Genomic DNA, 10769 nt, shown 5'->3' on the forward strand with positions numbered 1-10769 from the left:
ATCTGATTTATAAAAGCAGCAAAACTACAGTCATGGAGTATCAATGAAAAATAATTTCATGGTTGGGAGGTCACCGCAATATGAGGAAGTGTATTAAAGGGTCGTGGCATTAGGAAGGTTGAGAATTGCTGCTCTAGAGTTATCAAGGCTTCTTATTATTTATCACTGATTTAGACCAGGAATACATTCATGAATGTGAATTATATGCACATACGAGAGCTCTATAGATTTGAAGGCTGAAGCCATTCCCCTGGGGAAGCATTAAGCAAAGATATTGCCACATAGGTTATTCCTAAACCACTGACAACAAAGCGCACTCATGAAGGGGTGACTGTGGAGCTTCGTTTTCCTATTGGCAGTCGCCCTGGGTAAGATAAGACATGGGAATGGAGCGAACACTGTGGCAGCTCCAGAGCCCTCACTTTCTGGTTTACGTCCTCACACACAGGTGTGCATGCCTAAATGCAGTTAGTGCAGTCTGGGGCTGAGGTGAAAAAGTTGGGAGATTCGTGAAGGTGTCTTGTAGGACTTCTGTGAGCCCCTTCACCAGTGATGGAATGAATAGGGTTTGACAAGTACCCGGAAGAGGCTTTCAGTTGATGGCTGGATCAACACCCACACTGGGAAATCAACATATATCCAGGGATTCACATAGGGCTCTGTCTTCTCCTTGGATGCCCCCATCAGCACAGCTTATCTACGGATAAGCAGCCTGAAGTCCAAGGACACTGCAACCTGACTGTGTGAGACAAGCGCTGTGAAACCCATATCCTGAGAGTGTCAGAAAACCCGGGGGAATGGCAGCTGTGCTCACTGAGGCAGGGACTCCGAATATTTCGCTGAATCCTTTCTTTACTTGTTACGCATTTCAAGATGGGAAACAAAGACAATTACTTCCTGAAAATAGCATAACGTTCCTGTGAAATGAAATCACTCCTCAAGAGAGGAGGATAAAGATACCTTGGTATGTAAGCTTTGTTCATCAATTTGTGTAAATAGTTCCTTTACAGCACTAAGAACTATGCAGACTCTGGAGGGTTGATTCAATATCTGCAGAGACAATGACATGAACACAGTTTATCTGCAAATGGACGGTAAGAAAATGAAAGACAAGACCCTCTGTTACTCTGTGAGAAAATGAGAGGAAGTGAGTGTGATCCCAGACACAAACTCCCTGCTGGGAGGGAGCTGGGCAGCAGGGGGCGCTCAGGACCCACAGATCACAGGACACACTCAGGAGCAGGTGCAGAGGGACAGTTTCAGGGCTGGTTTCCTTTTGTGGTCTGGTTATGCATCTCCATCTCGCTGTTTCCCTCAAGGGTTTTCTCTATTTTTATGACATAGGAATACAATGTAAATGTATAAAAATATTTAAAATCAGACCTATTGCATGTAGGATGTATAATAATGGAATTGAAATCTCAGCAAAAAAAGTGGGGAGTAAGAACCAAATAAAAATATAATTTTTATTTATTAGTGTTATATTGATATTCTAAAATTGGCAGCACTTGCATTGTTCAAGTAATCCTTGATAATAGTTGTATTGATTGGATTTCCTTGAAGGCAAATATAATCTTATCACAGCGAGTACTGTATTTCATGATGGGTTTAGCAAAACCTTTCTGACAATTCCATGCCATTCTCTTGACTGTGCTGTTCCCAGCATAGTAACTCCTATGATTTTCTGATCAAATTGGCCAATACTGGTCAGTGCACTTATGCTCACTAATGCCTAGGATATCAATCAATACACATGTATACCATTTAATATTTGACCACTTCCAATTTCCCAACATCCGTAGTATGCAAATTACAAGTTCTGTTCCTAAGAAGACTTCTGCAGCTGTTTCTCTTTACCTTGAGGCATGCCCCATCAGCAAATGGAGATCCTAATGACTCAACTCCCAAATCACATCATCATGGAAATCAAGATGACTTCAAGAAATCAGCTCCTCTTCAGTAACATTTTGAGTGCCCTCAAACCTGAGTGGCCCATCTGGCAGTAGCTTCAACAATTTCCTACTTCCTTTGCCTAGGCTTTCAGTATTCAACCATGCTTCAAAGTTATGCATAAGGTTTTAGCAGCTTCTTCCTCTGAAGAGGGAGAGGGGTCCTTCTGCATTGTCTGTTCTTAGTCTGGAAGCTTTGCTGAAATCTGCTCACTTTGGGTGACCCTTCTGGCATTTGATATAAGAGTGACATATCTTCCAGCATGTCAGCAAAACACAAACCACCACAGTATAATTAACTACCAGACAGGTGGTGAGAATATGTCATTAATTCTTCAAAATATATCAAACAACTTCTGGCTAATATTTTAATGCAATAAATAAATAACAGCATAATGCAACCAAATAATGGAGTAATTCAATTTAACATGTTCAATTATTGACTTAACATTGAAACAGAAGATCCAAAAGGACATCAAGAATCAAATAAGTAAACAAATAAATGAGTCTAGTAAACTAAAATCAATGACCTACATATAACATACTCCACCAAGAACAAAACAAATATACTCCCATTAAGCCGAGGTTTATTTCAGAAATAAAGTTAAGCATGAAATAGATGGAAATAGGAAAGGAACATAGCTAGATAAATACAGATAGATGATAGATACAAGATATGGACAGTATATACAGAGAAAATAGATGATAACTTAATCAATTGTTCAGTAGATTGGTAGACAAATTAACAGATTTATGATAGATAGATAGATAGATAGATAGATAGATAGATAGATAGATAGATAGATATAGAGCAGAGATTGGAAATGTATAGAAGGATGGAGAGGGAGATAAAGAAACTCGATCAACAAACTCCAGTGTCATTGTGTATTCAGATTCGGGGATTTGGGCTGAGTCCAGGCAGAGGGTGTTCAGATAACACTTTTTTCTATTTGAGATAAATTGAAGACTAAATGCACAAACTACAACATGAGGTGTGTCATAAGGAGTTGTACATGGATGTTATACAACAATGACTCACTCTTCAAGAGATTTTCTTAAGAAACTGGGTCTCCACAACAGGAATATATCACTTATTTGATGCGTGTGGTGATGCAGATAAAAGTAGGTAAGGAAAGTTATGTGAGACCAGATTGTAAGCACCATGAAGGGAAGGTTGGGATGCATGGCACAGGGTCTCAGGCCAAACGGGCACATGATCCTGATTCAAGACTCAGTGTGTGATGAGGAAGATACAGGTTTCCTAGCAGAATTGGAGCCTCCCCTATCTCATTTTTCCCTGTGTCGTGGTTTTTAGTCCTCTTCCTGCCTCTGAGAACCAAGATTAAGATGTTTTTAGCATGACCGTCAACTCCAGAGAACAGAGGGAGGAGAATGAGGCATGGAAGTAGGACACATTCTCTGGGTCCTTGTTTGTTTCTTGGGAGACCCCAAGTGCATAAACCACAACCTGGGGTGCTCTCTCCTCATCAGGAGAAAACTGAGGGGAAATGCTTTAATTTTATTTTCTCTTTATTTTTTTTTTGTGGATTGCATGAAGGTATACTGAGAAGATTAGTGTTCATTCAAAAATGCATGCACTTTTGTTTCATTTCATTGACTGCAATGCACACAAACTCCTGTTACAATTACCTTTTCTTTCCAAACATTATGAATTTTTCCCTGGATAAATGTTGCCCTTTTAATCACAGAAGTTTGATTGTTCTAAAGTCATTGTATCTCCCCAGGACTATTGCTCCCTTGTAGGCTTCTCAGTTATTTGGCTGGAAGTTTTTCCAAGGGCTGAGTTCTGTCCCAGACCTGAAGGGAGGCTGACAACCACAGTCTCAGGACTTCCACAAGTCTACCAACCAGTAAATCTATTCTTTTTTTCTCTTTTCTTTGTGTGTGTGTGTGTGTGTGTATGTTTCTCTCTGTGTGTATTGTTTCACTTTTTATCCCACTCTTCCTAAGACCTTCTAATGCTATCTTTTCCAAAGAAATGGGTACTGATAGTAAGAAACCATATGTTTCTTCTGGTCTGAGAGTTCAGGAGACTCGAATCTATGATTGATTACAGCATTGGACTAATGGTTTCCATCTGTCTTCAATTATCATCACTCTGGAAAGGGAGAAACAATTAGCTGCACTTCATATGTTTTAATGTCCCCAGTCACTACTCTCAAAACCCAGACGTAGGACATTGTCTTTGTGGGCTGTTATGTCAGTGGTTCTTTGTGTTCCCCGAACCCCAAGGCCTCCTCCTCAGAGAGAGAAAAAGTTAACCCACTGATTGTTTTCTTTAGTTTAGATCAGAGTAGGTCAGAGAAATGTTTAGGGACAGATTATATTTCTTCTCAGGCAGCAGGAAGCACAGGGCAGACCTGGGTACTAGGAGGTACCTGAGAGTTTACTAAGAAGGGACCATTTGGGAAATCAGATTCTGCAAAGTCTTCACTAAGGAGACAGAGGTACTCTCTATCTGGACATCATTCCCCACAGACAGTAAGGAGGGACCCTTTGTGACGCCCCAGGCTCCTTGGGCTGCAGATTCACACTGGGTTTGAAACAACTCCTCCCCGGGTGTGGACTAAGAGATACACTGAGTGGAGAGCCACAGTGCAAAACTCTCCATGCGTGAGGTGTCAGTGCCGGGTGGTGGTGGTGGTTGTGGTGATGGTGGTGGTGGTGGTGGTGGTGGTGGTGGTGGTGGTGGTGGTGGTGGTGGTGGTGGTGTGTGTGTGTGTGTGTGTGTGTGTGTGTGTGTGTTTTGCAGGATGTTACTAGGATCAGGTTCTGTCCCTCCCAGCAGTCCCAACACACGCACCTCCTCCTACCTTGGGTTTCCAGGGTTATAAGACTGGAGGAGTCTGACATGGAGAGCAGGGAAGAAATATGCAAAGTGAAGACATCCATTTTAGATCCACAGGCCACCTCCACAGGGGAAGCACCCTCATCATCCAGCTGGGGACCACAGTGTGATCCCTTTCCATCCTCCTTGCAAGATGGGCTCTGCCAGCCTAGCTCTCCTCATTGCTCTTCTCCAAGGTCAGGATCGTCACAGGATTTGAGATTAATGGGGTGGTGGGGTGGTGGTGGTGGTGGTGGTGGTGGTGGTGGTGGTGGTGGTGGTGGTGGTGGTGGTGTGTGTGTGTGTAGAGGGAATATCTGATCTCTGAATCCTATCTCCACTGGTGTCTGTGCTCAGGTGACCTGGTGCAGTCTGGGGCAGAGGTGAAAAGACCTGGGGAATCTTCGAGGATCTCCTGTAAGGCATCTGAGTACAGCTTTACTGGAAGCTGGAGCCACTGGATTAGGCAGCCACCTGGAAAGGGCTTGGAATGGGTAGGAATGATTTATCCTGTTGACTCTGATACCAGGTACAACCCATCCTTCCAAGGAAAAGTCACCATCTCCACAGACAACTCCATCAGCACCACGTACCTGCAGTGGAGCAGCCTGAAGAACATGTATTACTGTGCAAGAGACACGGTGAGAGAACCCCCTTCCTGAGAGGGGCAGAAACCCTCAGCCTGATGCAGCTGCAGAGCAGGAGTCTCAGAGGCATCTCTCAGTCCAGCACCAGAGGACACAGTGTCTGTTGTCTCCTAGAGAGTGAGAATAAAAACACAGGTCACTGACATGACAGGGAGACATCTCACCACATGGGGCACTGACGCCTCTTACTGGATTGGGTTTCTCTTAAGTGGCTCACTGTGTAACATATGATTAACCGTAGGGCTATAGAGCAGATTAAGTACAGTTTCTTCATGAAATTCTCAGAGTTCAGTCCTTGATGCCCTTGAAGAATGAGCAGGTGCATTGTCAAAATTGAAGAAAATGCTCAGCTCAAATTTTCTGGCCCTTTCTCAACACATCCATTCCCAATATTATTAGACCTTCTTTCCTTCTTTCTAATAAGTAGACATGTTATTTGCTTGCTTTCTAGCTTCATTCACTTGCCTGCATTCAACTTGATGTGGGAAACAGTTCTGGAGAAATCTCTTGGTGGAGCAGTAATGCTGTGGCATTCGCAAACTACTCATGGGTTCCAGACCTTATAACAGTCAGTTATACTCATAAGAAAATGATTGGTATAGTTTCCTGGTTAAAAGTGGCCTCCTCAGGAGGAGACTCCAAAGCCTCTTGAGATAGGACGACCTTGGTTCAGGGAGAGGGTATTTGGGATTGATTGGATTCAGGCAGCAGCCAGGGAGAGGCCATGGTGAACAGGGATCTCCTACTATAAATCTCTGTAGTATTGACCTTGATTCTTCCAGGAAACAGTTCTCCCTACCCCTGACCTCTGTGAGCACTGAGGACCCATCTGTCTATTTCAGTGCAGGTGGACATAGACAGGGCAGTCAGTGTGACCCTCACAGGACAGCTCTGGGGCTGGACTGCATGGGGCTTACTGACCAGCAGGGGGAGCTCAGGACAAACAACAAGCACAGGATCCAGGAGCAGGTTCAGAGCTGAGCACAGGTGGGCCTTTCTCCGGAGGCTTGAGTTGGTTTTGTTCCCACAGCTCTCAAACAGATTCAATGGAAACCCTGTTTACAATCGTAGAGAGTGTACTAGTGTCTTCTAAATTGTACATGGAAACTCTCACTGTCAAATAGTTGATTGTGACCCAAAGTGACTCTATCGGACAGGTTTGAACCTGTAAAAGGTATTTGCATAGAAGTGGTTGGTCTTGCAACATTCTGTCCTGTGATCGACAATTTTAATTTTTAGTTTCAACTCAGTTGAAAGTGTAGAAAATATGAGTAAAAGTCAGCATAGCTACTCCCACAACAAGCTGCCAGGAAGAGCATTCACTCTCTCTCCCAATATCTAAAGTCAAAGCAAAGCAAATAAAAATTGTTACATGACTCAATCATTATATAGTGTCCTTGATATTGCCTTGTCCATTTGAGCCAAACGTAGTAAAGATCAAGGGATTGGAATAATCTTTTAAGTTTCAGGATCCTTCTGCATTTAAACTCTGAAAATTTACTTTTACGGTGGGACTTTGTGAATCCTTACAATTATTATTGTCCATTCCTCGATTGTTTTGTTCCTTCAATAAACTCTTTAATTTTTTAGTGAAGCTCCAGTTTGATCTTTGGAAGGTGGAACAAAAAGGGAAGTAATATATACTTTTCTTGCCCATATATATCTACCAATCACTGACAAATTCCTAAAAAAGAAAGAAAGAAAACAAACAATACATATGCAAATATATTAATGTATGAGGATGGGGAACTATATCTATGTGCACATATTTATAGGTTTAGAATTAAGGTAGCAGAAGGACATTGGGCCTCCACTCAAGTACTCCCTTAATGCAAGAATACTTTCTTCTACTAAATTGGCATTCTATGATTCTCACCTTCCTAACACAACCGCTGAAGACAAAGTGGATGAATAAGCAAGTGTGGTGAATAAAGCTGATGGTGCCCAGCTATCAAAAGATAAAGTGTCTGGGGTCTTAAAGGCTTGAAGGTAAACAAGCGGCCATCTAGCACAAATGCAACAAAGCCCACGTGGAAGAAGCACACCAGCCTGTAGGCTCACGAGGAGCCAAAGGGATCAGGTATCAGGAATCATCAGAACAAAAATTTTTACCATAGTAAATGAGGGGGGCAGTGCGGAGAGGAGACCCACAGCCCATTTTTAGGCCACTGGAGACCCCTTGCAGAGGGGTCTTGGGGAGGAGACGAGCCAGTCAGGGTGCGATGTAGCAACGGTGAAAAATACAACTTTCCTCTCGTTCCTAAATGCTTCCTCCATCCCCCCATCCCCCACGTATCATGATCCGAATTCTTCCTTGCAAGTCTGGCATGACCAGAGGATGTACACTGGTACAGATAGGAACTGGAAGCACAAGGAATCCAGGGAGGATGATCCCTTCAGGACCAGTGGTATGAGTGGCAATACTGGGAGCATAGAGGGAGGGTGGGTTGGAAAGGGGGAATCGATTACAAAGATCTACATGTGACCTCCTCCCTGAGGGATGGACAACAGAAAAGTGGGTGAAGGGAGACATTGGACAGGGCAAGATATGACAAAATAATAATTTATAAATTATCAAGGGCTCATGAGGGAGGGGATAATGGGGAGGGAGGGGGCAAAATGAGGACCTGATGCCAGGGGCTTAAGTGGAGAGTAAATATTTTGAGAATGATGAGGGCAATGAATGTACAAATGTGTTTTATACAATTGATGTATGTATGGATTGTTATAAGAGTTGTATGAACCACTAATAAAGTGATTAAAAATAACAATAGATGTACCATTTCTGGGAAAAAGTTATCATTGATAACTAATCCCTTGTGACAAGATTATATTTGTTGTGAATATAGTAGCTAAGGAGTACAGTATAAGATGAACTTTGGACATTGTCTTAGAGATTATTTCCCAAGCTGCTTAAGGTTGTGTCACAGTGTAAATTCCATAGCTTGTCCAAGGAACTTCTCCTTAAGATATGAGATGTTGCCACAGGATGTTGGAGTGCCTCATTTATTGCCTGCAATTATTCTGTATTTCCCTTCCTGATATCCTGTATCTGTTGAGCTCTTTCCTCACAAAAAAAATATCCCACTACACCAAATGAGTATCCATTCTGGCCAGGCAAACATGTCCACCAAGACATTCCCAACCTTCAGGTCACAGGTCACATGGAACATAAGAATTTTGGTCAAGGAACCAAAAGTCACCCAAAAGGTCAAATAAGACACTTGGAACCAAGAAGTACAAGGAGCTGTGTCTTGCCCGGCTACTGAGAGATATAGCATCTGGGGACGTAAAGGCTTGAAAGCAAATAAGCAGGCATCTAGCCCAGAAGCAACAAAGCCCACACAGAAGCAGCTCACCAACATAGGTGATCGTGAAGGGCAGAGGAAACCAGGTCCCAAACAACAAAGGTGGGGTGGTGGCGAGAATCACATCACCGTGAATGAGGGGGAGTGCATGATGGGGACCCAATGCCCATCTGTAGACAGCTGGACATCCCTTCCAGAGGGGTAGTGTGGAGGAGATGAGTCACTCAGGGTTCACTGTAGCAACAATGAAACTCAAAACCTTCCTCTAGTTCCTGAACGCTTCCTCCCTTCCCAATTATCATGACCCCAATTCTACCTTGCGGACCTGGTTATACCAGAGGATGTACAGCGGTGAAGTAGGTATCTGGAAACACAGGGAATCTAGGACAGATGAACCCCTCAATACCCGCGGTAGGAGTGGCTACACCAGGATGGAAGGGGGTGCAGAAAGGGAGAGCCAATCTTGGAGATCTATGTGTAACCTCCTCTCTGGGAAATGGGCAATGGGGAGGTGGGTGAGGGGAGACACCGGGGAGTGTAAGATAAGATATAATAATTATTTATAAACTATCAAGGGACCAGGGGGAAGGGGGGAGCAGGGAGGGAGGGGAAGGGGGAAAAATGGGAAACCGGGCTGATTCCAGGAACCCAAGTGGAAGGTGAATTTTGAGAATGACGAGTGCAAAGAATGTATAAGGGTGCTTTGCTCAATTGATGTATGTACGGATTGTGATAAGAGTTGTATGAGCCCAATAAAAAGATTTATTAATTAAAAAAAGAATCTTAACCTCACCCTAATGCATATTCGTAACCATCCCTGTGAAATATGTTTCACATCCTTAATCCTATACATTTACTTGTTGGTATATATTTCCAAACCTTTAAGCCATGCCTACCATCTTTTTCAGAGGCTTTCTTTGGGGAATCTTCTGCCTCAGTCCTTGCTTGATCCAAGGAGAGCGGGTCCCTTTCACTGTCATGCAGCCCTGTGTTTGTTTCTAGCAGGAGTCATGTTGGTAACACAGTTCCTTTCGTCGAGTGTGCTTTTCAACATGATGGAATACACTGTCATATAGAGTCTCTATGAGTCGGAATCCACTGATGGCAGTGAGTGTGGTGTTGGTGTTAGCACAAAGAAGATGATGGGGTCAGACTTGCAGTTTCTGAGAAGATTGGGAACTTCTCTTCTTTATTCCTGGGCTTCTAATATGCAGAGCACTTCATCAATTTCCAGGTAAAGTCTCAAACCTAGTGAAAAACATTTCATCATAGAAAGGGTTCTCTAGGATCCATAGACCTTTTCCATAGGACATCAATGTCCTGTGGAGATTCCTCTGCCTAGCTATTACTTCTCTCTAGCAGTGTCAAGATTCCAAAAATGGGCTGGATTACTGAGGCTTCCATTACTTGTCATCAGTGATTATTTTCCCTGTTCCTAGTTGTCCAAGAGTGAGAAATCATCACAGATCCTCTGCATAGGCTTTGCTGTCTCTGATGCCTAGATGCTGCTGGAGCTGGAGCTGCCAAAACCTTCAGAAAATGTTGCAGTAGTTGTGAGCAATATATTTCAATAGCAGAAAACAACATCTCATCTTTAAGGAACTGATGATGCTCAAGCTCCAGAAAAATATACAGACTCAAATCTGTTCTCCCTGCATCTGAGCTCAATGACACTGAGGACGTGGCTGTCCATTAATGTGTGAGGGAAACAGAGGACTCACTACCATCACAAACACAAACGTCCCTGTGATGATGGTATTGGTCTATGGGGATAACTTGGGTTGTGGAAAGGACAGGGGCAAGAATTCTGAGACCATAGAAATGGGGGAGGCATGGGAACAAGGAGCATCCTATTAGCATCTAGAGTTTCAGTTCCCTCCAAAATGACCACTCTGTGAATATTTATTACAAAACCCCACAGATATTGCGCTGTTTATACATTTGTAGATTTTATGCTGTGGTAGTTACACAATTTCATGTTAACTTGATAAAAGACTGAAGGTGAAGGGGTGGATTC

This window comes from Tenrec ecaudatus, assembly GCF_050624435.1.
Source record: "Tenrec ecaudatus isolate mTenEca1 chromosome 17 unlocalized genomic scaffold, mTenEca1.hap1 SUPER_17_unloc_2, whole genome shotgun sequence".
Classification (NCBI taxonomy): Eukaryota; Metazoa; Chordata; class Mammalia; order Afrosoricida; family Tenrecidae; genus Tenrec; species Tenrec ecaudatus.